Here is a 27,581-nt window from a genome sequence, read left to right on the forward strand (position 1 = left end):
GTCACTCCCTCTCTTATCCCTTCCCTTACGGCGCGGTTCAGGTGTCCAACGATATATGAGACAGATACTGCGCCATTTCCTTTCCCCAAAAAACCAATTATTATTAAGAGACGGGAGGAGGCACCCAACAGTGTTGGCCATGGAAGAGGAGCGTACTACGCCTGCATAGAAATAAAAAGAAAAATAAAAGCTCCCCGTCGGGGAATCGAACCCCGGTCTCCCGCGTGACAGGCGGGGATACTGGCCACTATACTAACGAGGAGAGACGGGAGGAGGCACCCACCAGTGTTGGCCATGGCAGAGGAGCGTACTGCGCCTGCAAAGAGATAAAAATAAACAGAGAAGCTCTCCGTCGGGGAATCGAACCCCGGTCTCCCGCGTGACAGGCGGGGATACTGGCCACTATACTAACGAGGAGAGACGGGAGGAGGCACCCACCAGTGTTGGCCATGGCAGAGGAGCGTACTGCGCCTGCAAAGAGATAAAAATAAACAGAGAAGCTCCCCGTCGGGGAATCGAACCCCGGTCTCCCGCGTGACAGGCGGGGATACTGGCCACTTTACTAACGAGGAGAGACGGGAGGAGGCACCCACCAGTGTTGGCCATGGCAGAGGAGCGTACTGCGCCTGTATAGAGATAGAAATAAACAGAGAAGCTCCCCGTCGGGGAATCGAACCCCGGTCTCCCGCGTGACAGGCGGGGATACTGGCCACAATACTAACCAGGAGAGACGGGAGGAGGCACCCACCAGTGTTGGCCATGGCAGAGGAGCGTACTGCGCCTGCATAGAGATAAAAATGAAATGAAAAGCTCCCCGTCGGGGAATCGAACCCCGGTCTCCCGCGTGACAGGCGGGGATACTGGCCACTATACTAACGAGGACAGACGGTAGGAGGCACCCAGCAGTGTTGGCCATGGAAGAGGAGCGTACTACGTCTGCATATAAATATAGTGTGTTGTGTGTTTTTTGTTGAATGTTTTTTTTTGGTTAACTGTTATGAGCCACAGCCAGGCAATAAAGAAAAAAAAACAAAAAATGAAAGCCCCCCTCGGGGAATCAAACCCCGGTCTCCCGCTTGACAGGAGGGGATACTGGCCACTATACTAACGAGGAGAGACGGGAGGAGGCACCCAGCAGTGTTGGCCATGGAAGAGGAGCGTACTACGCCTGCATATAAATAAAAACAAAAAATGAAAGCTCCCCGTCGGGGAATCGAACCCCGGTCTCCCGCTTGACAGGAGGGCATACTGGCCTTTGTAGCAAGTGTTAGGTTTCTTTCAACGCGTTTTTCTAGCGATTATTTGTATGAAACTAAAAGAAAGAAGTTGTACCATGATCTTTGTGATATTGTTTTCCCAGAGCCTATGTACAGGGCATTGTACAGTGGAGGTCCGGGAGCTGATGTTTTAAAAAGGGTAAAGAAAATGCAGGTGCCACCAGGAGTAAAGACCTTCTTTTTTAAATTACACACCGGGACAAACCCAGTTAAAAAGTTTTTGGAAGGAAAGGATTTCTTTTTACCGTGGGGATCGAACTGCTTAATTTGTAAACAGCCCGAAACAATAGACCATGTTTTTTTGCATTGCTGGGAAGGGGTTTATATTTGGGATGTGTTACAAAGGACAATAAAGAAAGAGCTACCACTTGACGCGCAGGGAATTCGTTATTTAAGCACAGACAATGAGGATGGGGTACCATTTGATCTCATAATGCTCTTGGGCCTCCACAGTATATGGCGATCCAGAATGGCAGGCTATTATTGTGACAAAGACGCACGACCTGCCCGAATTTATTTTCTGGAAAGAATGGACTGCTTTCTGGCCATCCAGAAAGCAGCTGCGGAGCCTCCCGAGTGGCTCTCGAGGCTAGAGCCGCTCTGTATGCTTCGTGAATTTTAGTATGACGAAGCCAGACTCATGATGGCTGACCACGACAGTGTCGTATGTACATAGCGTTTTGTGTGTTTTTTGTTGAGTGTTTTTTTGTGTAAATGTTATGGGTCAAAGCCAGGCAATAAAGAAAAAAAAACATACAGGACTGTCGTGGTTGGCCATGGCAGAGGAGCGTACTGCGCCTGCATAGAAGCAAAACAAATAACAGCTCCCCGTCGGGGAATCGAACCCCGGTCTTTTTTTTTTTCTTTATTACCGGTAAACAATACATAAAAATCTCTAGCCACACTTTGGCCGAGACAATGGGTTAAAACTTTTTCATGTCAATCAGTTCATCCATAACTGCCACCCAGTCCGGCGGCTGGGGTTGACTGCGGAGAACATCTCTCAGGAAAACTGCACTTTCTATAAAGTTTTCTCTCACTGGTCGCACATTTGCGTCGGCGTGCCTGGCCGCCATTCTCGTTTTCCAGATGCTGTGGAGGCCCAGTAGCATAAACATGTCGTAAGGAACCTCCTCACTTTCTATAGGTAGAAACCGGATGCCATAAGGAGTTACAGGTAGTTCTTTCTTCAATGTTCTTTGCAAGATGTCCCAGTGGAAAACCGGGTCCCAGCAGTCGATAAACACATGTTCGATGGTCTCGGGTTTTTTGCAGAGTATGCAGTCGGTGGTCCAGGGCACAAAAATGCCTTTATCGTTTAGCCATGTTTTCACCGGAAGGGTACCGGTATGAAGTTTAAAGAAAAAGGATTTGACAGTCGGTCTTACCGGCATCTTCTTAACTCGCTTTAACACATCTTTGCCTGGGCCTCCGCAGCAAAAGGAACGGTATAAGGGAGCAGGTATAAATATATCTAGCAAATCTTTGTACAGTTTTTTCCTGGGTACAGCAGATAGATACTGTGTAGAAAAGTGAGCGCTCAAAGTGCGAAAGGCTGCCACAACTTCACGCAAAAAACCTGTTACAGCACGATTCGTGGCCGGGTAACTGGACACAACAAATTCCGGCAACACGTTGCCTAAGCGCACCTGCAACATTGTGCGCAACAAGGGATCGGTTTGATCACGTAGAAACAAAAATCTTGAGACAACTTGCTTCAGAAACAAATTAGAAAGACCAAGACCGCCCCTTTTGACCGGAAGGAACAGATTAACTCGACTTGTTCGCTCCCAATTTGAGCTCCAAATAAAGACAGCAAACACTCTATGCAGCTTCTGCAGGTTTGCTCGGGTAATGAGCACGAACTGCAATATATACCAAATTCTGGCTATTAAAAATACATTGCACACACTTGCGCGCGCGAAAACAGAAAGGTCACGTCCTTTCCAGCCATCCGCTTTTCTCCTTGCACTCTGCGTTATCTCACCCCACAACTCCGTACTGCTTTTATAGTGCCCCAAGGGTACCCCCAAGTACTTCGCAGGGGCGGTCGTCCATTTCATGTTAGCAAACACGGCAGGTGTGCTGTCCCAATCACCGTGCCAAAAACCTATGCACTTATCCCAGTTAATTTCGGACCCAGTCTTTTTTCAATATTCCCCCGCAACTTTCACAACTTCTTTAACGCTTTCTTGATCCGCGCAAAAAACAGCAATATCATCAGCGTAAGCAAGCACTTTTACTTGCGCCGACAGAAGAGTGAAACCGCAGATCCCATCATTGTGCAACAGTGATAACAGAAAAGGCTCAAGGTAGATCGCAAAGAGCAAAGGCGAGAGCGGGCAACCCTGCCTGACCGAAGAACACACAGGTACAGGTTCAGTCAGCTGTTTGTTCACTATAATTCGGGTAACACAGTTGTCGTACGCCATCTGTACACCTTGTATTATCTCAGAGCCGACGTTGGCATATTCTAGAATGGCGAAAAGAATGTCGTGCGACACTCGATCGAAGGCCTTTGCAAGGTCAAGCTGTATCATGGCAACTCGGCCCCCGAAGGCATCGCAGCATTCAAGAACAGTTCTAGCAATGTGCACATTTGTTCCAATGGTGCGACCTTTAATACCGCACGTTTGGTGGGGCCCTACAAGGTCCTTTATGACCTTTTGCAGTCTGTTGGCAAGAATCTTCATAAACACTTTATAGTCAACGTTGGTTAGGCTTATCGGCCGATAAGCCCCAACGGACAGAAGTTTAGATTGGTCGTCACTCTTGGGTATTAAAACCAGGTGTGCTGTTTTAAATGATGGTGGCATTTTCTTTGTCTCATAAATTTCGGTGAAGACGCAGTGGAGACCTTGGGTGAGTTCGGCTTTGAACTTCTTATAAAATTCACTACCTAAGCCGTCAGGACCGGGAGATTTTCCGGCACTCAGCTCTTCGATTGCTCTTCCCACTTCGCTTACGCTGATTGGTACCTCCAGCCCTTGTTTTATATCGTCTCCTAGTTTTGGCATACGGGACAAGAACGTGTTTGCAAACCCCTCTTCTTCAAGCCGTCGCCGCCCAAGCAATTCCCGATACTGCTCAACAAACGCCAACTGAATCACTTTGCTATCATTCGTTACCTCGTTTCTGTACCTGATTTGTCTTACTTCGTTCTGAGTCGCGTACTTCTTTTCGTCACTAAGCGAGCGTTTAGTAGGTACTTGGTCAAGCCAGAGACGTTCAGCACGGGCCCGTATCATGGCAGCTGTATACTTGTCTTTTTCGATAATCTCAAGTTTACTTTTTGTATCTCTTATTTCTTTCTTATATCTTCCCGGATGGGAACTTTCCAGGCTTACGAGCAAGTCAAGTTGGCAATGTAGTTCTTTTTCTTTAACACGTTTATCGTGGCATATGATGCTTGCCCTTTCAATCGCGTTTATTTTAATTTGCTCTTTGAAATCTTCCCACCTAATTACCCAGTTTCCATTCTCTGCTGATAGCAATGCTTTAATGCATTCATTAACTTTAATGCCGAAGCGTTCATCCTCGAGTAACTGTGCGTTAAACTTCCACAGGTCCCACGAGAAACGAGATTTCTTGTCTTTGTTCCCCAGGGTAAAAGTAACTAAGCTGTGGCCGGTAAAAGACATATGTTTCACCTCGTAGCTATTGCACAAAGGAATCAGATCAAGCGACACATACGCTCTGTCAAGTCTCGCGTGACTTTCGCCCTGGAAGTGAGTAAAATGCGGCGCTACCGAACCCTTCCGGTGAAAACATGGCTAAACGATAAAGGCATTTTTGTGCCCTGGACCACCGACTGCATACTCTGCAAAAAACCCGAGACCATCGAACATGTGTTTATCGACTGCTGGGACCCGGTTTTCCACTGGGACACTCGTTTTCCACTCGTTAGTATAGTGGCCAGTATCCTCGCCTGTCACGCGGGAGACCGGGGTTCGATTCCCCGACGGGGAGCTTTTATTTTTCTTTTTATTTCTATGCAGGCGTAGTACGCTCCTCTTCTATGGCCAACACTGTTGGGTGCCTCCTCCCGTCTCTTAATAATAATTGGTTTTTTGGGGAAAGGAAATGGCGCAGTATCTGTCTCATATATCGTTGGACACCTGAACCGCGCCGTAAGGGAAGGGATAAGAGAGGGAGTGACTCGTTAGTATAGTGGCCGATTCGACTTCCGGCCACCGAGCGTGACGGACGCGTTATCATGAGCTCCGTCGGAGCGGTTTCAGCGGCCCAGTCGGGCCGCGGTAACAGGTTTTTTGCGGCTACTGCCGATGATTACTAGGTTATTCTGCCCAATCTGCCATCCGGACGCATCGTCGCCAACACCGTTTTCATGCACGGCGATCCATGAGCCCGGCCGTATCGTGTTGAAGACTACCGGGACACTTTGGCCAACCTTGGTGCGCTTCCCGACGTTGTGGCGTTGGGGGCGTATCAAATGAACCACGTGTGGGCTGTGACAATGACAACTGCTGATGCTGCTCAGAAGCTGCTTTTGGCCGTCGACGTGAAGGTAAAGGATCGCCCATGTTTGCTCATTGATCCGAATAACCGAGAGGTTCGCGTAAAGCTGCACTGGTTGCTGCATGGCGTTACCGACGAAGACGTTCGCGTGGCACTGTCGCCTTACGGGAAGGTGTTGAAGTGACCCGGGAGAAGTGGCGGGCGCTCGGTGTCACTGAAAAAGGGTCGACGACTCGTACAGTTGGACTAAAATTGCATGCCGACGTCAAAATAGACGATATTTCGCATCAGCTCAAGATAGCCGGAGAGCTAACTCTTGTTGTTGTGCCGGGCCGCGCTCCTCTGTGTCTGCGCTGCAAGAGCACCGGGCACATACGTCGCGACTGCAAAGTGCCGCGCTGTAGTCGTTGTCGTCGTTTCGGCCACGTCGATGCTGATTGCGCAAAGACGTACGCCAGCGTAGCCGGACCAGTGCAGGCAAACGACATATCGGACCACCTGATGGACGAGGAAGACTCAGAGGAAACAGCAAGGACGAGCCGTAACCTCGTTACGCAAGGTGCATCGTCGAACTTGCAAGGGGAACAACTAATTGACGGCGGAGATAAACCCGCAGACAAGCGGCGACATGACGACGCAGAAGGCGGGAACGAGAAGGATGAGGCAAGCACAACGGGCCACCCCTCTCCCGGAGGAGGCGAGATACCATCCACCGAGCCGGCACCAGTCACCGTGATGGACAGCGACAGTATTAGTGCCGCTGCAAAGCGACCTCACGACGCAGGCGAAAATGAGAAGGAGCTTAGTGTCGTTGCTGCAGACGAGCCGCCAGCCAAGACGACTGTTGGACGGCGTCCTTCATTTCGACCGCTGCCGAACACTTCGGCGGCGCGCAAGACGGCGGAAACGCCGCCTATGCCGCCGTGAGGACCGCCCTGTGCTAGCACACTCCGGATCAAACCACAGTTGTGAGGTAAGCGCCATGCCCCCGGTTTTCTTTCCCGCCTTGCTATGATGACTATGGATAAGTCCATTCGCGTGGCAACAATAAATGTCCGAGGGCTTGCCTCAAGGAGGAAGCAGAGTCAACTGTACCGCCTGTTAAGCGACTTTGACCTTGACATTCTAGCAGTGCAGGAGACGAAAGTCGAGGGCGACGTGGAAACCGGGGGCATGGTGCAGCAATTCGTAGCGCGATACTGTGCTATTGTGAGCCATTCCGTGGGATATTCTTCAGGCTGCGCATTGTTGGTCCGACATAGTCTAGGAGCTAAAATAGAAGCCGTCACGTCATGCACGTCAGGACGGTTTATTGTATGTGATTTCTTGTTATCGTCCTTGGAGTGGCGTGTAATCTGTTTGTATGCGCCGACTGTTGCTGGGGAAAGGTGCAGGTTTTTTGAACAGCTAAAACAGTATACCCAGTGTAATAAGTTGGTCATTCTTATTGGTGATTTCAACTGCGTTCTTTCATCCCGGGACAAAACTAGCACCCGACCGTACAAGGATGCAAGCACGACTGCCCTAAATGAAATAATAGGGAACAGTAGTTTGGCGGATGTGGCTGAATGCCTTGGTGGTGGAAGAAATACGCAGTACACCCATTTTCAGGCTTCGAGCCACGCTCGTTTGGATAGAGCATACGTAAGCCTTGATTTGGCACCCTTTTGCAGGGAGTACCGAGTGAGCGCTATTTCATTTACTGATCACTGCTTAGTCAGTTTTCTAGTAGCAAGCACGAAAGAAAGGAAAAGAAGCTTCGAGTGGCAGTTATGGAAATTGAATCCAAAATTACTGGATGATGAAATTTTTATGGCAGACTTGACGACGCAAGTTGATGCAATGAAACATATGGGTAATACGATGTGTAGAGAAAAATGGGAGAACTTCAAGTAGACAGTTAAAATGAAAGCATTGGAGCGGGCGAGCGCTATACGCAGACAAAAGGGGGCAGAGGAAAAAACGATGCGCAGAAACTTGGAAAAATTGATCAGTGAAGAGTGTAGTAGACCCGGCATGTTCATGGACGATATTCGCGCACTAAAGCATAAAATAGAACAGTTCGACATCGAAAGATACCACGGTGCTCTGGTGCGAGCGAGAGCTGAAAAGCTGATAGCGGGGGAAGTTCCATCAAAAAGAGCGTTGGGCGCAGAAAAGTGGCACGCGCGGCGCAATCAGATAGTGGAAATTGAAGTTGGTGGAAAAGTTAGTGACACAGCAGAAGATATTGAGCGCGCTTTCTTCGAGCACTACAGTGTGTTATTTGCCAACTGCTCAGTTGACATTGATCGTTTCAAGAAGGACTTCCTTTTGTTGATGCCCAGCCTAGACGACAGTACGAAGGAACTATTGGAGGCAGCTATCTCAGTAGAGGAGGTGGAAAACGCTATTGAAAGCTTGCAGCCGGGGAAGTCTCCGGGCCCGGATGGTCTGACCTCAGCCTTTTATAAACGTCTAAAAAGAATAATTTCACCAGTTTTAGCTGCTGTCTATAATGAGGCATTCGATCTCAATGTACTGCCGCCTTCATTCACATCCTCCCACACTGTTCTTATACCGAAATCAGAAGACCCCTCTGTATTGCGCAGAGTAACTTCTTACCGTCCAATTTGCCTCACAAATGGAGACTATAAGATAATGATGAAAATTTTGGCTAAGCGATTGCAGACAGTCATTACTGACCTGGTGGGGCCGCATCAAACGTGCGGTATTAAAGGCCGATCTATTTTCTCAAATATACATGTAGCGCGTAGTATCCTTGAGTGCTGCGACGCAATGGGCACACAAGTGGCAATGATCCAAATTGATCTGGAGAAAGCTTTCGATAGGGTGCGTCATGAAATTCTTCTGTGCATTCTAGATCATGTGAATGTGGGCAGAATCATTCGAGGCGGGGTCGCCATGGCGTACCAGGATTGCACGACAAGTCTAATTGTCAACAAGGTTGTGGGTTCACGCATTCCAGTCAAACGCTCGGTGCGCCAGGGTTGCCCTCTTTCGCCACTGTTGTTTTGTTTGTATATAGAGTCATTTTGTTTGAGCGTTATACAGAGCGATTGTATGCGCGGTTTTAAACTACATCAGTTAGAAGTCCGACTGTTGGCTTATGCGGATGATATAGCCATGTTTTGTAATGATTACGACAGTGTAACACAGGCTGTCAAGTGTGTTAAACGTTTTTGTGCGGCCAGTGGCAGCGCGGTAAACTGGAGTAAGTGCCTGGGATTCTGGCACGGGGATTGGCCGGAGGCCCCAGACACTTTTGCCAACATGAGATTTACTACGACACCTGTTAAATACTTGGGAGTTCCTCTTGAGTGTTACAAAGACAGCGAAGCCTACTGGAGGAGTGAAGTGGATAAAATGAGGGAAAGAGTGAATAAATGGAATGGATGGAATTGGTCAATGTTCTCGAGAGCCACAATTTGCAACATATTTTTAGTGAGCAAACTTTGGTATGTCCTTCAAGTCTTGCATTGCTCCAGGGTTCATATCCAAAAATTTCATCGGGTGTTTGCAGTGTTCGTGTGGGCATCTTCTTGGGAAAGATCAAGCCGCACCAATTTATTTCTACGAGTTCGAAATGGAGGACTCATTTTGTCACATTTGTTTTTGAGACAGGTTGTCAATCGGTATTTATTTCTTCGGGACGTTAAGCACCCGTTTTTACACACTGTCTGTCAACTTCGCCTGGGGAAGCACTTGCCTAATATGGTTGTCTCTGCTGGCAGTCTGCCCGGTGGAGTGCATGGTTTTCTACGCGAAGTTGTGGTTTCATGTAGGTTTTTGACGGCGCGGTTTTCGCTCCAATACCTGAGTGCAGTCAACCGGAAAAAACTGTATAAAGACCTTTGTAGTGTGGTTCTCCCCGTGCCTTTATATCGGTCCCTTTACAGGGAAGGTATAGGTAACAAGGTACTAAAGCGTGTTAAGGCAATGTTAGTCCCGCCTGGTGTTAAGACTTTCTTTTTTAAATTACACACTGGAACTCTGACTGTCAAACCGTGGATGGCTGAAAAAGGTTTTTTTGTTCCCTGGGGTACTCACTGTATAATATGCAGGAAGGAGGAGACAATTGAGCATGTGTTCCTTGAATGCTGGGATGCTGTGTTCCTTTGGGATGTGCTTCAGCGCACAATCAAAAAAGAATTTCCGCTTGATGGGTACGGAATTCGCTACTTGCCAATTGAAAGTGATGACGGTACCCCATTTGATTTGATCATGCTAATAGCCCTACACAGTATTTGGAAATGCAGAATGGCAGTAAGGCACGCCGATGTCGATGCAAGACCGGCACGTCAATATTTCAAAGAAAGCATAAGCAACTTTGTTCAGGAGAAAAAGATGCTGGAATGTAGTCCAGAGTGGCTATCACGTGTTGAGTTATTATTGGCGATGAAGGAATTTTAGCATGAGCGTGACCGCACAAGCTGGGCGGCCGTTGTTTTAACAAAGATGATTGTGTTTTAGTGCTTATGTATGAATATGTGCTTTCTTTTCATGTGGGTCAAAATACCGGCAATAAAGAAAAAAAAAGTATAGTGGCCAGTATCCCCGCCTGTCACGCGGGAGACCGGGGTTCGATTCCCCGACGGGAAGCTTTTATTTTTCTTTTTATATCTATGCAGGCGTAGTACGCTCCTCTTCCATTGTCAACATTGCTGGGTGCCTCCTCCCGTCTCTCCTCGTTAGTGTAGTGGCCAGTATCCCCGCCTGTCACGCGGGAGACCGGGGTTCGATTCCCCGACGGGGAGCTTTAATTTTTCTTTTTATTTCTATGCAGGCGTAGTACGCTCCTCTTCCATGGCCAACACTGCTGGGTGCCTCCTCCCGTCTCTCCTCGTTAGTGTAGTGGCCAGTATCCCCGCCTGTCACGCGGGAGACCGGGGTTCGATTCCCAGACGGGGAGCTTTTATTTTTCTTTTTATATCTATGCAGGCGTAGTACGCACCTCTTCCATTGTCAACATTGCTGGGTGCCTCCTCCCATCTCTCCTCGTTAGTATAGTGGCCAGTATCCCCGCCTGTCACGCGGGAGACCGGGGTCCGTTTCCCCGACGGGGAGCTTTTATTTTTCTGTTTATTTCTATGCAGGCGTAGTACGCTCCTCTTCCATTGTCAACATTGCTGGGTGCCTCCTCCCATCTCTCCTCGTTAGTATAGTGGCCAGTATCCCCGCCTGTCACGCGGGAGACCGGGGTTCGATTCCCCGACGGGGAGCTTTTATTTTTCTGTTTATTTCTATGCAGGCGTAGTACGCTCCTCTTCCATTGTCAACATTGCTGGGTGCCTCCTCCCATCTCTCCTCGTTAGTGTAGTGGCCAGTATCCCCGCCTGTCACGCGGGAGACCGGGGTCCGATTCCCCGACGGGGAGCTTTTATTTTTCTGTTTATTTCTATGCAGGCGTAGTACGCTCCTCTTCCATTGTCAACATTGCTGGGTGCCTCCTCCCGTCTCTCCTCGTTAGTGTAGTGGCCAGTATCCCCGCCTGTCACGCGGGAGACCGGGGTCCGATTCCCCGACGGGGAGCTTTTATTTTTCTGTTTATTTCTATGCAGGCGTAGTACGCTCCTCTTCCATTGTCAACATTGCTGGGTGCCTCCTCCCATCTCTCCTCGTTAGTATAGTGGCCAGTATCCCCGCCTGTCACGCGGGAGACCGGGGTCCGATTCCCCGACGGGGAGCTTTTATTTTTCTGTTTATTTCTATGCAGGCGTAGTACGCTCCTCTTCCATTGTCAACATTGCTGGGTGCCTCCTCCCATCTCTCCTCGTTAGTATAGTGGCCAGTATCCCCGCCTGTCACGCGGGAGACCGGGGTCCGATTCCCCGACGGGGAGCTTTTATTTTTCTGTTTATTTCTATGCAGGCGTAGTACGCTCCTCTTCCATTGTCAACATTGCTGGGTGCCTCCTCCCATCTCTCCTCGTTAGTATAGTGGCCAGTATCCCCGCCTGTCACGCGGGAGACCGGGGTCCGATTCCCCGACGGGGAGCTTTTATTTTTCTGTTTATTTCTATGCAGGCGTAGTACGCTCCTCTTCCATGGCCAACACTGCTGGGTGCCTCCTCCCGTCTCTCCTCGTTAGTGTAGTGGCCAGTATCCCCGCCTGTCACGCGGGAGACCGGGGTCCGATTCCCCGACGGGGAGCTTTTATTTTTCTGTTTATTTCTATGCAGGCGTAGTACGCTCCTCTTCCATGGCCAACACTGCTGGGTGCCTCCTCCCGTCTCTCCTCGTTAGTGTAGTGGCCAGTATCCCCGCCTGTCACGCGGGAGACCGGGGTCCGATTCCCCGACGGGGAGCTTTTATTTTTCTTTTTATATCTATGCAGGCGTAGTACGCTCCTCTTCCATTGTCAACATTGCTGGGTGCCTCCTCCCGTCTCTCCTCGTTAGTGTAGTGGCCAGTATCCCCGCCTGTCACGCGGGAGACCGGGGTCCGATTCCCCGACGGGGAGCTTTTATTTTTCTTTTTATATCTATGCAGGCGTAGTACGCTCCTCTTCCATTGTCAACATTGCTGGGTGCCTCCTCCCATCTCTCCTCGTTAGTGTAGTGGCCAGTATCCCCGCCTGTCACGCGGGAGACCGGGGTCCGATTCCCCGACGGGGAGCTTTTATTTTTCTGTTTATTTCTATGCAGGCGTAGTACGCTCCTCTTCCATTGTCAACATTGCTGGGTGCCTCCTCCCATCTCTCCTCGTTAGTATAGTGGCCAGTATCCCCGCCTGTGACGCGGGAGACCGGGGTCCGATTCCCCGACGGGGAGCTTTTATTTTTCTTTTTATATCTATGCAGGCGTAGTACGCTCCTCTTCCATTGTCAACATTGCTGGGTGCCTCCTCCCGTCTCTCCTCGTTAGTGTAGTGGCCAGTATCCCCGCCTGTCACGCGGGAGACCGGGGTCCGATTCCCCGACGGGGAGCTTTTATTTTTCTGTTTATTTCTATGCAGGCGTAGTACGCTCCTCTTCCATTGTCAACATTGCTGGGTGCCTCCTCCCATCTCTCCTCGTTAGTATAGTGGCCAGTATCCCCGCCTGTCACGCGGGAGACCGGGGTCCGATTCCCCGACGTGGAGCTTTTATTTTTCTGTTTATTTCTATGCAGGCGTAGTACGCTCCTCTTCCATTGTCAACATTGCTGGGTGCCTCCTCCCATCTCTCCTCGTTAGTATAGTGGCCAGTATCCCCGCCTGTCACGCGGGAGACCGGGGTCCGATTCCCCGACGGGCAGCTTTTATTTTTCTGTTTATTTCTATGCAGGCGTAGTACGCTCCTCTTCCATTGTCAACATTGCTGGGTGCCTCCTCCCATCTCTCCTCGTTAGTATAGTGGCCAGTATCCCCGCCTGTCACGCGGGAGACCGGGGTCCGATTCCCCGACGGGGAGCTTTTATTTTTCTGTTTATTTCTATGCAGGCGTAGTACGCTCCTCTTCCATGGCCAACACTGCTGGGTGCCTCCTCCCGTCTCTCCTCGTTAGTATAGTGGCCAGTATCCCCGCCTGTCACGCGGGAGACCGGGGTCCGATTCCCCGACGGGGAGCTTTTATTTTTCTTTTTATATCTATGCAGGCGTAGTACGCTCCTCTTCCATTGTCAACATTGCTGGGTGCCTCCTCCCATCTCTCCTCGTTAGTATAGTGGCCAGTATCCCCGCCTGTCACGCGGGAGACCGGGGTCCGATTCCCCGACGGGGAGCTTTTATTTTTCTGTTTATTTCTATGCAGGCGTAGTACGCTCCTCTTCCATTGTCAACATTGCTGGGTGCCTCCTCCCATCTCTCCTCGTTAGTATAGTGGCCAGTATCCCCGCCTGTCACGCGGGAGACCGGGGTCCGATTCCCCGACGGGGAGCTTTTATTTTTCTGTTTATTTCTATGCAGGCGTAGTACGCTCCTCTTCCATGGCCAACACTGCTGGGTGCCTCCTCCCGTCTCTCCTCGTTAGTATAGTGGCCAGTATCCCCGCCTGTCACGCGGGAGACCGGGGTCCGATTCCCCGACGGGGAGCTTTTATTTTTCTTTTTATATCTATGCAGGCGTAGTACGCTCCTCTTCCATTGTCAACATTGCTGGGTGCCTCCTCCCATCTCTCCTCGTTAGTATAGTGGCCAGTATCCCCGCCTGTCACGCGGGAGACCGGGGTCCGATTCCCCGACGGGGAGCTTTTATTTTTCTGTTTATTTCTATGCAGGCGTAGTACGCTCCTCTTCCATTGTCAACATTGCTGGGTGCCTCCTCCCATCTCTCCTCGTTAGTATAGTGGCCAGTATCCCCGCCTGTCACGCGGGAGACCGGGGTCCGATTCCCCGACGGGGAGCTTTTATTTTTCTGTTTATTTCTATGCAGGCGTAGTACGCTCCTCTTCCATGGCCAACACTGCTGGGTGCCTCCTCCCGTCTCTCCTCGTTAGTATAGTGGCCAGTATCCCCGCCTGTCACGCGGGAGACCGGGGTCCGATTCCCCGACGGGGAGCTTTTATTTTTCTTTTTATATCTATGCAGGCGTAGTACGCTCCTCTTCCATTGTCAACATTGCTGGGTGCCTCCTCCCATCTCTCCTCGTTAGTATAGTGGCCAGTATCCCCGCCTGTCACGCGGGAGACCGGGGTCCGATTCCCCGACGGGGAGCTTTTATTTTTCTGTTTATTTCTATGCAGGCGTAGTACGCTCCTCTTCCATGGCCAACACTGCTGGGTGCCTCCTCCCGTCTCTCCTCGTTAGTATAGTGGCCAGTATCCCCGCCTGTCACGCGGGAGACCGGGGTCCGATTCCCCGACGGGGAGCTTTTATTTTTCTGTTTATTTCTATGCAGGCGTAGTACGCTCCTCTTCCATTGTCAACATTGCTGGGTGCCTCCTCCCATCTCTCCTCGTTAGTATAGTGGCCAGTATCCCCGCCTGTCACGCGGGAGACCGGGGTCCGATTCCCCGACGGGGAGCTTTTATTTTTCTGTTTATTTCTATGCAGGCGTAGTACGCTCCTCTTCCATGGCCAACACTGCTGGGTGCCTCCTCCCGTCTCTCCTCGTTAGTATAGTGGCCAGTATCCCCGCCTGTCACGCGGGAGACCGGGGTCCGATTCCCCGACGGGGAGCTTTTATTTTTCTTTTTATATCTATGCAGGCGTAGTACGCTCCTCTTCCATTGTCAACATTGCTGGGTGCCTCCTCCCATCTCTCCTCGTTAGTATAGTGGCCAGTATCCCCGCCTGTCACGCGGGAGACCGGGGTCCGATTCCCCGACGGGGAGCTTTTATTTTTCTTTTTATATCTATGCAGGCGTAGTACGCTCCTCTTCCATTGTCAACATTGCTGGGTGCCTCCTCCCATCTCTCCTCGTTAGTATAGTGGCCAGTATCCCCGCCTGTCACGCGGGAGACCGGGGTCCGATTCCCCGACGGGGAGCTTTTATTTTTCTGTTTATTTCTATGCAGGCGTAGTACGCTCCTCTTCCATGGCCAACACTGCTGGGTGCCTCCTCCCGTCTCTCCTCGTTAGTGTAGTGGCCAGAATCCCCGCCTGTCACGCGGGAGACCGGGGTCCGATTCCCCGACGGGGAGCTTTTATTTTTCTTTTTATATCTATGCAGGCGTAGTACGCTCCTCTTCCATTGTCAACATTGCTGGGTGCCTCCTCCCATCTCTCCTCGTTAGTATAGTGGCCAGTATCCCCGCCTGTCACGCGGGAGACCGGGGTCCGATTCCCCGACGGGGAGCTTTTATTTTTCTGTTTATTTCTATGCAGGCGTAGTACGCTCCTCTTCCATGGCCAACACTGCTGGGTGCCTCCTCCCGTCTCTCCTCGTTAGTGTAGTGGCCAGTATCCCCGCCTGTCACGCGGGAGACCGGGGTCCGATTCCCCGACGGGGAGCTTTTATTTTTCTTTTTATATCTATGCAGGCGTAGTACGCTCCTCTTCCATTGTCAACATTGCTGGGTGCCTCCTCCCATCTCTCCTCGTTAGTGTAGTGGCCAGTATCCCCGCCTGTCACGCGGGAGACCGGGGTCCGATTCCCCGACGGGGAGCTTTTATTTTTCTTTTTATATCTATGAAGGCGTAGTACGCTCCTCTTCCATTGTCAACATTGCTGGGTGCCTCCTCCCATCTCTCCTCGTTAGTATAGTGGCCAGTATCCCCGCCTGTCACGCGGGAGACCGGGGTCCGATTCCCCGACGGGGAGCTTTTATTTTTCTTTTTATATCTATGCAGGCGTAGTACGCTCCTCTTCCATTGTCAACATTGCTGGGTGCCTCCTCCCATCTCTCCTCGTTAGTATAGTGGCCAGTATCCCCGCCTGTCACGCGGGAGACCGGGGTCCGATTCCCCGACGGGGAGCTTTTATTTTTCTTTTTATATCTATGCAGGCGTAGTACGCTCCTCTTCCATTGTCAACATTGCTGGGTGCCTCCTCCCGTCTCTCCTCGTTAGTGTAGTGGCCAGTATCCCCGCCTGTCACGCGGGAGACCGGGGTCCGATTCCCCGACGGGGAGCTTTTATTTTTCTGTTTATTTCTATGCAGGCGTAGTACGCTCCTCTTCCATTGTCAACATTGCTGGGTGCCTCCTCCCATCTCTCCTCGTTAGTGTAGTGGCCAGTATCCCCGCCTGTCACGCGGGAGACCGGGGTCCGATTCCCCGACGGGGAGCTTTTATTTTTCTGTTTATTTCTATGCAGGCGTAGTACGCTCCTCTTCCATTGTCAACATTGCTAGGTGCCTCCTCCCATCTCTCCTCGTTAGTATAGTGGCCAGTATCCCCGCCTGTCACGCGGGAGACCGGGGTCCGATTCCCCGACGGGGAGCTTTTATTTTTCTGTTTATTTCTATGCAGGCGTAGTACGCTCCTCTTCCATTGTCAACATTGCTGGGTGCCTCCTCCCATCTCTCCTCGTTAGTATAGTGGCCAGTATCCCCGCCTGTCACGCGGGAGACCGGGGTCCGATTCCCCGACGGGGAGCTTTTATTTTTCTGTTTATTTCTATGCAGGCGTAGTACGCTCCTCTTCCATTGTCAACATTGCTGGGTGCCTCCTCCCATCTCTCCTCGTTAGTATAGTGGCCAGTATCCCCGCCTGTCACGCGGGAGACCGGGGTCCGATTCCCCGACGGGGAGCTTTTATTTTTCTGTTTATTTCTATGCAGGCGTAGTACGCTCCTCTTCCATGGCCAACACTGCTGGGTGCCTCCTCCCGTCTCTCCTCGTTAGTATAGTGGCCAGTATCCCCGCCTGTCACGCGGGAGACCGGGGTCCGATTCCCCGACGGGGAGCTTTTATTTTTCTTTTTATATCTATGCAGGCGTAGTACGCTCCTCTTCCATTGTCAACATTGCTGGGTGCCTCCTCCCATCTCTCCTCGTTAGTATAGTGGCCAGTATCCCCGCCTGTCACGCGGGAGACCGGGGTCCGATTCCCCGACGGGGAGCTTTTATTTTTCTTTTTATATCTATGCAGGCGTAGTACGCTCCTCTTCCATTGTCAACATTGCTGGGTGCCTCCTCCCATCTCTCCTCGTTAGTATAGTGGCCAGTATCCCCGCCTGTCACGCGGGAGACCGGGGTCCGATTCCCCGACGGGGAGCTTTTATTTTTCTGTTTATTTCTATGCAGGCGTAGTACGCTCCTCTTCCATGGCCAACACTGCTGGGTGCCTCCTCCCGTCTCTCCTCGTTAGTGTAGTGGCCAGAATCCCCGCCTGTCACGCGGGAGACCGGGGTCCGATTCCCCGACGGGGAGCTTTTATTTTTCTTTTTATATCTATGCAGGCGTAGTACGCTCCTCTTCCATTGTCAACATTGCTGGGTGCCTCCTCCCATCTCTCCTCGTTAGTATAGTGGCCAGTATCCCCGCCTGTCACGCGGGAGACCGGGGTCCGATTCCCCGACGGGGAGCTTTTATTTTTCTGTTTATTTCTATGCAGGCGTAGTACGCTCCTCTTCCATGGCCAACACTGCTGGGTGCCTCCTCCCGTCTCTCCTCGTTAGTGTAGTGGCCAGTATCCCCGCCTGTCACGCGGGAGACCGGGGTCCGATTCCCCGACGGGGAGCTTTTATTTTTCTTTTTATATCTATGCAGGCGTAGTACGCTCCTCTTCCATTGTCAACATTGCTGGGTGCCTCCTCCCATCTCTCCTCGTTAGTGTAGTGGCCAGTATCCCCGCCTGTCACGCGGGAGACCGGGGTCCGATTCCCCGACGGGGAGCTTTTATTTTTCTTTTTATATCTATGAAGGCGTAGTACGCTCCTCTTCCATTGTCAACATTGCTGGGTGCCTCCTCCCATCTCTCCTCGTTAGTATAGTGGCCAGTATCCCCGCCTGTCACGCGGGAGACCGGGGTCCGATTCCCCGACGGGGAGCTTTTATTTTTCTTTTTATATCTATGCAGGCGTAGTACGCTCCTCTTCCATTGTCAACATTGCTGGGTGCCTCCTCCCATCTCTCCTCGTTAGTATAGTGGCCAGTATCCCCGCCTGTCACGCGGGAGACCGGGGTCCGATTCCCCGACGGGGAGCTTTTATTTTTCTTTTTATATCTATGCAGGCGTAGTACGCTCCTCTTCCATTGTCAACATTGCTGGGTGCCTCCTCCCGTCTCTCCTCGTTAGTGTAGTGGCCAGTATCCCCGCCTGTCACGCGGGAGACCGGGGTCCGATTCCCCGACGGGGAGCTTTTATTTTTCTGTTTATTTCTATGCAGGCGTAGTACGCTCCTCTTCCATTGTCAACATTGCTGGGTGCCTCCTCCCATCTCTCCTCGTTAGTGTAGTGGCCAGTATCCCCGCCTGTCACGCGGGAGACCGGGGTCCGATTCCCCGACGGGGAGCTTTTATTTTTCTGTTTATTTCTATGCAGGCGTAGTACGCTCCTCTTCCATTGTCAACATTGCTAGGTGCCTCCTCCCATCTCTCCTCGTTAGTATAGTGGCCAGTATCCCCGCCTGTCACGCGGGAGACCGGGGTCCGATTCCCCGACGGGGAGCTTTTATTTTTCTTTTTATATCTATGCAGGCGTAGTACGCTCCTCTTCCATTGTCAACATTGCTGGGTGCCTCCTCCCATCTCTCCTCGTTAGTATAGTGGCCAGTATCCCCGCCTGTCACGCGGGAGACCGGGGTCCGATTCCCCGACGGGGAGCTTTTATTTTTCTTTTTATATCTATGCAGGCGTAGTACGCTCCTCTTCCATTGTCAACATTGCTGGGTGCCTCCTCCCGTCTCTCCTCGTTAGTGTAGTGGCCAGTATCCCCGCCTGTCACGCGGGAGACCGGGGTCCGATTCCCCGACGGGGAGCTTTTATTTTTCTTTTTATATCTATGCAGGCGTAGTACGCTCCTCTTCCATTGTCAACATTGCTGGGTGCCTCCTCCCATCTCTCCTCGTTAGTATAGTGGCCAGTATCCCCGCCTGTCACGCGGGAGACCGGGGTCCGATTCCCCGACGGGGAGCTTTTATTTTTCTGTTTATTTCTATGCAGGCGTAGTACGCTCCTCTTCCATTGTCAACATTGCTGGGTGCCTCCTCCCATCTCTCCTCGTTAGTATAGTGGCCAGTATCCCCGCCTGTCACGCGGGAGACCGGGGTCCGATTCCCCGACGGGGAGCTTTTATTTTTCTTTTTATATCTATGCAGGCGTAGTACGCTCCTCTTCCATTGTCAACATTGCTGGGTGCCTCCTCCCATCTCTCCTCGTTAGTATAGTGGCCAGTATCCCCGCCTGTCACGCGGGAGACCGGGGTCCGATTCCCCGACGGGGAGCTTTTATTTTTCTTTTTATATCTATGCAGGCGTAGTACGCTCCTCTTCCATTGTCAACATTGCTGGGTGCCTCCTCCCGTCTCTCCTCGTTAGTGTAGTGGCCAGTATCCCCGCCTGTCACGCGGGAGACCGGGGTCCGATTCCCCGACGGGGAGCTTTTATTTTTCTGTTTATTTCTATGCAGGCGTAGTACGCTCCTCTTCCATTGTCAACATTGCTGGGTGCCTCCTCCCATCTCTCCTCGTTAGTATAGTGGCCAGTATCCCCGCCTGTCACGCGGGAGACCGGGGTCCGATTCCCCGACGGGGAGCTTTTATTTTTCTTTTTATATCTATGCAGGCGTAGTACGCTCCTCTTCCATTGTCAACATTGCTGGGTGCCTCCTCCCGTCTCTCCTCGTTAGTGTAGTGGCCAGTATCCCCGCCTGTCACGCGGGAGACCGGGGTCCGATTCCCCGACGGGGAGCTTTTATTTTTCTGTTTATTTCTATGCAGGCGTAGTACGCTCCTCTTCCATTGTCAACATTGCTCGGTGCCTCCTCCCATCTCTCCTCGTTAGTATAGTGGCCAGTATCCCCGCCTGTCACGCGGGAGACCGGGGTCCGATTCCCCGACGGGGAGCTTTTATTTTTCTTTTTATATCTATGCAGGCGTAGTACGCTCCTCTTCCATTGTCAACATTGCTGGGTGCCTCCTCCCATCTCTCCTCGTTAGTATAGTGGCCAGTATCCCCGCCTGTCACGCGGGAGACCGGGGTCCGATTCCCCGACGGGGAGCTTTTATTTTTCTTTTTATATCTATGCAGGCGTAGTACGCTCCTCTTCCATTGTCAACATTGCTGGGTGCCTCCTCCCATCTCTCCTCGTTAGTGTAGTGGCCAGTATCCCCGCCTGTCACGCGGGAGACCGGGGTCCGATTCCCCGACGGGGAGCTTTTATTTTTCTGTTTATTTCTATGCAGGCGTAGTACGCTCCTCTTCCATTGTCAACATTGCTGGGTGCCTCCTCCCATCTCTCCTCGTTAGTATAGTGGCCAGTATCCCCGCCTGTCACGCGGGAGACCGGGGTCCGATTCCCCGACGGGGAGCTTTTATTTTTCTTTTTATATCTATGCAGGCGTAGTACGCTCCTCTTCCATTGTCAACATTGCTGGGTGCCTCCTCCCGTCTCTCCTCGTTAGTGTAGTGGCCAGTATCCCCGCCTGTCACGCGGGAGACCGGGGTCCGATTCCCCGACGGGGAGCTTTTATTTTTCTGTTTATTTCTATGCAGGCGTAGTACGCTCCTCTTCCATTGTCAACATTGCTGGGTGCCTCCTCCCATCTCTCCTCGTTAGTACAGTGGCCAGTATCCCCGCCTGTCACGCGGGAGACCGGGGTCCGATTCCCCGACGGGGAGCTTTTATTTTTCTTTTTATATCTATGCAGGCGTAGTACGCTCCTCTTCCATTGTCAACATTGCTGGGTGCCTCCTCCCGTCTCTCCTCGTTAGTGTAGTGGCCAGTATCCCCGCCTGTCACGCGGGAGACCGGGGTCCGATTCCCCGACGGGGAGCTTTTATTTTTCTGTTTATTTCTATGCAGGCGTAGTACGCTCCTCTTCCATTGTCAACATTGCTCGGTGCCTCCTCCCATCTCTCCTCGTTAGTATAGTGGCCAGTATCCCCGCCTGTCACGCGGGAGACCGGGGTCCGATTCCCCGACGGGGAGCTTTTATTTTTCTTTTTATATCTATGCAGGCGTAGTACGCTCCTCTTCCATTGTCAACATTGCTGGGTGCCTCCTCCCATCTCTCCTCGTTAGTATAGTGGCCAGTATCCCCGCCTGTCACGCGGGAGACCGGGGTCCGATTCCCCGACGGGGAGCTTTTATTTTTCTTTTTATATCTATGCAGGCGTAGTACGCTCCTCTTCCATTGTCAACATTGCTGGGTGCCTCCTCCCATCTCTCCTCGTTAGTGTAGTGGCCAGTATCCCCGCCTGTCACGCGGGAGACCGGGGTCCGATTCCCCGACGGGGAGCTTTTATTTTTCTGTTTATTTCTATGCAGGCGTAGTACGCTCCTCTTCCATTGTCAACATTGCTGGGTGCCTCCTCCCATCTCTCCTCGTTAGTATAGTGGCCAGTATCCCCGCCTGTCACGCGGGAGACCGGGGTCCGATTCTCCGACGGGGAGCTTTTATTTTTCTGTTTATTTCTATGCAGGCGTAGTACGCTCCTCTTCCATTGTCAACATTGCTGGGTGCCTCCTCCCATCTCTCCTCGTTAGTATAGTGGCCAGTATCCCCGCCTGTCACGCGGGAGACCGGGGTCCGATTCCCCGACGGGGAGCTTTTATTTTTCTTTTTATATCTATGCAGGCGTAGTACGCTCCTCTTCCATTGTCAACATTGCTGGGTGCCTCCTCCCATCTCTCCTCGTTAGTATAGTGGCCAGTATCCCCGCCTGTCACGCGGGAGACCGGGGTCCGATTCTCCGACGGGGAGCTTTTATTTTTCTGTTTATTTCTATGCAGGCGTAGTACGCTCCTCTTCCATTGTCAACATTGCTGGGTGCCTCCTCCCATCTCTCCTCGTTAGTATAGTGGCCAGTATCCCCGCCTGTCACGCGGGAGACCGGGGTCCGATTCCCCGACGGGGAGCTTTTATTTTTCTTTTTATATCTATGCAGGCGTAGTACGCTCCTCTTCCATTGTCAACATTGCTGGGTGCCTCCTCCCATCTCTCCTCGTTAGTGTAGTGGCCAGTATCCCCGCCTGTCACGCGGGAGACCGGGGTCCGATTCCCCGACGGGGAGCTTTTATTTTTCTGTTTATTTCTATGCAGGCGTAGTACGCTCCTCTTCCATTGTCAACATTGCTGGGTGCCTCCTCCCATCTCTCCTCGTTAGTATAGTGGCCAGTATCCCCGCCTGTCACGCGGGAGACCGGGGTCCGATTCTCCGACGGGGAGCTTTTATTTTTCTGTTTATTTCTATGCAGGCGTAGTACGCTCCTCTTCCATTGTCAACATTGCTGGGTGCCTCCTCCCATCTCTCCTCGTTAGTATAGTGGCCAGTATCCCCGCCTGTCACGCGGGAGACCGGGGTCCGATTCCCCGACGGGGAGCTTTTATTTTTCTTTTTATATCTATGCAGGCGTAGTACGCTCCTCTTCCATTGTCAACATTGCTGGGTGCCTCCTCCCATCTCTCCTCGTTAGTATAGTGGCCAGTATCCCCGCCTGTCACGCGGGAGACCGGGGTCCGATTCTCCGACGGGGAGCTTTTATTTTTCTGTTTATTTCTATGCAGGCGTAGTACGCTCCTCTTCCATTGTCAACATTGCTGGGTGCCTCCTCCCATCTCTCCTCGTTAGTATAGTGGCCAGTATCCCCGCCTGTCACGCGGGAGACCGGGGTCCGATTCCCCGACGGGAAGCTTTTATTTTTCTTTTTATATCTATGCAGGCGTAGTACGCTCCTCTTCCATTGTCAACATTGCTGGGTGCCTCCTCCCATCTCTCCTCGTTAGTGTAGTGGCCAGTATCCCCGCCTGTCACGCGGGAGACCGGGGTCCGATTCCCCGACGGGGAGCTTTTATTTTTCTGTTTATTTCTATGCAGGCGTAGTACGCTCCTCTTCCATTGTCAACATTGCTGGGTGCCTCCTCCCATCTCTCCTCGTTAGTATAGTGGCCAGTATCCCCGCCTGTCACGCGGGAGACCGGGGTCCGATTCTCCGACGGGGAGCTTTTATTTTTCTGTTTATTTCTATGCAGGCGTAGTACGCTCCTCTTCCATTGTCAACATTGCTGGGTGCCTCCTCCCATCTCTCCTCGTTAGTATAGTGGCCAGTATCCCCGCCTGTCACGCGGGAGACCGGGGTCCGATTCCCCGACGGGGAGCTTTTATTTTTCTTTTTATATCTATGCAGGCGTAGTACGCTCCTCTTCCATTGTCAATATTGCTGGGTGCCTCCTCCCATCTCTCCTCGTTAGTATAGTGGCCAGTATCCCCGCCTGTCACGCGGGAGACCGGGGTTCGATTCCCCGACGGGGAGCTTTTATTTTTCTTTTTATTTCTATGCAGGCGTAGTACGCTCCTCTTCCATGGCCAACACTGTTGGGTGCCTCCTTCCGTCTCTCCTCGTTAGTATAGTGAAGTTTAAAGAAAAAGGATTTTTCCGGTTGACTTCACTCAGGTATTGCAGTGAAAACCGCGCCATCAAAAACCTACATGAAACCACAACTTCTCGTAGAAAATCATGCACTCCACCGGGCATACTGCCAGCAGAGACAACCATATTAGGCAAGTGCTTCCCCAGGCGAAGTTGACAGACAGTGTGTAGAAACGGGTGCTTAACGTCCCGAAGAAATAAATACCAATTGACAACCTGTCTCAAAAACAAATGTGACAAACTGAGTCCTCCATTTCGAACTCATAGAAATAAATTGGTGCGGCTTGATCTTTCCCAGGAAGATGCCCACACGAACACTGCAAACACCCGATGAAATTTTTGTATATGAACCCTGGAGCAATGCAAGACTTGAAGGACATACCAAAGTTTGCTCACTAAAAATATGTTGCAAATTGTGGCTCTCGAGAACATTGACCAATTCCATCCATTCCATTTATTCACTCTTTCCCTCATTTTATCCACTTCACTCCTCCAGTAGGCTTCGCTGTCTCCCGCGTGACAGGCGGGGATACTGGCCACTATACTAACGAGGAGAGACGGGAGGAGGCACCCAGCAGTGTTGGCCATGGAAGAGGAGCGTACTACGCCTGCATAGAAATAAAAAGAAAAATAAAAGCTCCCCGTCGGGGAATCGAACCCCGGTCTCCCGCGTGACAGGCGGGGATACTGGCCACTATACTAACGAGGAGATTTTTTTTTCTTTATTGCATGGAAGAACTTCTGTAGAAAGGCGGAAACTTCAATCAGACTAGTTCGCGTCTCAAGTTACCGGGCTGCTTAATATGAGCCCCCCATAGCCCTAACTCACCACTGCATCCCCATCAAAACATCAAAATTCAGGGAGGCACACACAAGCATCTAGGCACGGCAGCCAGCTTGGAGGTTCGTCGCGAGCAGCATATACACTCCTCACCAACGCACACTGTTCCCGAAACACAGATTTGGACGATCTTGGTGGCTCGGCATGTCTGTCCATCATACGGCTTTTCCAAAGACTGAATAGTCCCATCAACACAAACACGTCATAAGGCACAACAGAGTTTTTGTCAACAGGCAGAAATCTAATAGTGTATGGTGTAATTTCAATGTCCCTCTTAAGAGTTCGTTGTAGTATGTCCCAAAAGAACATGGCATCACGGCACAGGATGAAGCAATGATCAATTGTCTCAGGCACGTTACACAGACGACAATTCACATTCCAGGGTACAAACATCCCCTTGTCATTAAGAAATGTCTTGACAGGCAGCGTCGCTGTGTGTAGTTTGAAGCCTTAAGAAATCCCCATAAAGTCCCCTCACGAGCCTGCACAGTCGGTGCGAATAAGTAAGGCAAATGAAAACTATAAGCCGCCTAATGAGAACAGCTACCAGAAACGGGTCGTTTGCCGATTTGAAAAAGAAAAAACGGGAAACGAGTTGATGCACGAACAGGTGAACAAGGCCCACTCCACCACCCTCTAAGGGAAGGAACAAGTTGTCACGCCTCATCGGCTCCCATTGAGAGCGCCAAACGAATGCTGCAAATATTCCATGTATTGCTTGCACCTTCCTCCTCGCACAATGCAGGACTTCAAGGACATACGCGAGCTTTGCAAACAAAAAAATGTTACAGACCTGTGCCCTCGCAAACAGTGAGAGTTCCCTACCCATCCAAGCCTGTGTTTGCCGCCGTAGAGTTACAGTTTGTGAATCCCAGTAGGTTGTACAGTTGCGAACTTGGTGCAGCGGAACGCCTAGGTACTCAAGAGGGCTACAGTTCCAGCATATACCACCGAAGTGGCTTGGCCTAGTTCCCCAATGACCCAACCAAAAGCCTTTGGATTTCTCTAAATTAAGAGCCGCGCCTGATACATCGCAGAACTGTTTAGTCAAGTTTAGAGCCTCGAGTACACTCTTTTTGTCAGAACAAAAGAGGGCGACATCATCAGCGTAAGCTAAAACTTTAACTTCACATTGAGCCAGAGAGAAACCGCGGATAGCTGCGCTGTTAATTATACTGAGACAGAGGGGTTCCAGATATAGGGCAAACAACAATGGAGACAGTGGACATCCTTGACGAACAGATGCTTCTAGTGGTACTGGTTTCGTTAGCTCCTGATTAACAATAACCCTTGTATAGGAGTTCTTATAGCACAGCCTTATACTAACGAGGAGAGACGGGAGGAGGCACCCAGCAGTGTTGGCCATGGAAGAGGAGCGTACTACGCCTGCATAGAAATAAAAAGAAAAATAAAAGCTCCCCGTCGGGGAATCGAACCCCGGTCTCCCGCGTGACAGGCGGGGATACTGGCCACTATACTAACGAGGAGAGACGGGAGGAGGCACCCACCAGTGTTGGCCATGGAAGAGGAGCGTACTACGCCTGCATAGAAATAAAAAGAAAAATAAAAGCTCCCCGTCGGGGAATCGAACCCCGGTCTCCCGCGTGACAGGCGGGGATACTGGCCACTATACTAACGAGGAGAGACGGGAGGAGGCACCCAACAGTGTTGGCCATGGAAGAGGAGCGTACTACGCCTGCATAGAAATAAAAAGAAAAATAAAAGCTCCCCGTCGGGGAATCGAACCCCGGTCTCCCGCGTGACAGGCGGCGATACTGGCAACTTTTTTTTTATTACCGGTGAACAATACATAAAAATCTCTAGCCACACTTTGGCCGAGACAATGGGTTAAAACTTTTTCATGTCAATCAGTTCATCCATAACTGCCACCCAGTCCGGCGGCTGGGGTTGACTGCGGAGAACATCTCTCAGGAAAACTGCACTTTCTATAAAGTTTTCTCTCACTGGTCGCACATTTGCGTCGGCGTGCCTGGCCGCCATTCTCGTTTTCCAGATGCTGTGGAGGCCCAGTAGCATAAACATGTCGTAAGGAACCTCCTCACTTTCTATAGGTAGAAACCGGATGCCATAAGGAGTTACAGGTAGTTCTTTCTTCAATGTTCTTTGCAAGATGTCCCAGTGGAAAACCGGGTCCCAGCAGTCGATAAACACATGTTCGATGGTCTCGGGTTTTTTTGCAGAGTATGCAGTCGGTGGTCCAAGGCACAAAAATGCCTTTATCGTTTAGCCATGTTTTCACCGGAAGAGTACCGGTATGAAGATTAAAGAAAAAGGATTTGACAGTCGGTCTTACCGGCATCTTCTTAACTCGCTTTAACACATCTTTGCCTGGGCCTCCGCAGTAAAAGGAACGGTATAAGGGAGCAGGTATAAATATATCTAGCAAATCTTTGTACAGTTTTTTCCTGGGTACAGCAGATAGATACTGTGTAGAAAAGTGAGCGCTCAAAGTGCGAAAGGCTGCCACAACTTCACGCAAAAAACCTGTTACAGCACGATTCGTGGCCGGGTAACTGGACACAACAAATTCCGGCAACACGTTGCCTAAGCGCACCTGCAACATTGTGCGCAACAAGGGATCGGTTTGATCACGTAGAAACAAAAATCTTGAGACAACTTGCTTCAGAAACAAATTAGAAAGACCAAGGCCGCCCCTTTTGACCGGAAGGAACAGATTAACTCGACTTGTTTGCTCCCAATTTGAGCTCCAAATAAAGACAGCAAACACTCTATGCAGCTTCTGCAGGTTTGCTCGGGTAATGAGCACGAACTGCAATATATACCAAATTCTGGCTATTAAAAATACATTGCACACACTTGCGCGCGCGAAAACAGAAAGGTCACGTCCTTTCCAGCCATCCGCTTTTCTCCTTGCACTCTGCGTTATCTCACCCCACAACTCCGTACTGCTTTTATAGTGCTCCAAGGGTACCCCCAAGTACTTCGCAGGGGCGGTCGTCCATTTCATGTTAGCAAACACGGCAGGTGTGCTGTCCCAATCACCGTGCCAAAAACCTATGCACTTATCCCAGTTAATTTCGGACCCAGTCTTTTTGCAATATTCCCCCG

At 51.1% G+C, this 27,581-nt stretch overlaps 9 non-coding genes across 9 annotated transcripts; 4 read left to right on the forward strand and 5 right to left on the reverse strand.

The window, feature by feature from the left end:
- Positions 1-190: 190 nt before the first annotated feature.
- On the reverse strand, positions 191-262 carry TRNAD-GUC (transfer RNA aspartic acid (anticodon GUC)). The gene has a single exon. It is a non-coding gene; the product is annotated as a tRNA-Asp (tRNA).
- A 548-nt stretch (positions 263-810) lies between these two features.
- On the reverse strand, positions 811-882 carry TRNAD-GUC (transfer RNA aspartic acid (anticodon GUC)). Its single transcript has one exon. It is a non-coding gene; the product is annotated as a tRNA-Asp (tRNA).
- Positions 883-10,441: 9,559 nt separating this feature from the next.
- On the forward strand, positions 10,442-10,513 carry TRNAD-GUC (transfer RNA aspartic acid (anticodon GUC)). The gene has a single exon. It is a non-coding gene; the product is annotated as a tRNA-Asp (tRNA).
- Positions 10,514-10,906: 393 nt separating this feature from the next.
- On the forward strand, positions 10,907-10,978 carry TRNAD-GUC (transfer RNA aspartic acid (anticodon GUC)). The gene has a single exon. It is a non-coding gene; the product is annotated as a tRNA-Asp (tRNA).
- A 9,848-nt stretch (positions 10,979-20,826) lies between these two features.
- On the forward strand, positions 20,827-20,898 carry TRNAD-GUC (transfer RNA aspartic acid (anticodon GUC)). The gene has a single exon. It is a non-coding gene; the product is annotated as a tRNA-Asp (tRNA).
- A 2,563-nt stretch (positions 20,899-23,461) lies between these two features.
- On the forward strand, positions 23,462-23,533 carry TRNAD-GUC (transfer RNA aspartic acid (anticodon GUC)). The gene has a single exon. It is a non-coding gene; the product is annotated as a tRNA-Asp (tRNA).
- A 754-nt stretch (positions 23,534-24,287) lies between these two features.
- On the reverse strand, positions 24,288-24,359 carry TRNAD-GUC (transfer RNA aspartic acid (anticodon GUC)). The gene has a single exon. It is a non-coding gene; the product is annotated as a tRNA-Asp (tRNA).
- Positions 24,360-25,906: 1,547 nt separating this feature from the next.
- On the reverse strand, positions 25,907-25,978 carry TRNAD-GUC (transfer RNA aspartic acid (anticodon GUC)). The gene has a single exon. It is a non-coding gene; the product is annotated as a tRNA-Asp (tRNA).
- An 83-nt stretch (positions 25,979-26,061) lies between these two features.
- On the reverse strand, positions 26,062-26,133 carry TRNAD-GUC (transfer RNA aspartic acid (anticodon GUC)). Its single transcript has one exon. It is a non-coding gene; the product is annotated as a tRNA-Asp (tRNA).
- Positions 26,134-27,581: the final 1,448 nt, after the last annotated feature.

This window comes from Amblyomma americanum, chromosome 8, assembly GCF_052857255.1.
Source record: "Amblyomma americanum isolate KBUSLIRL-KWMA chromosome 8, ASM5285725v1, whole genome shotgun sequence".
Lineage (NCBI taxonomy): Eukaryota > Metazoa > Arthropoda > Arachnida > Ixodida > Ixodidae > Amblyomma > Amblyomma americanum.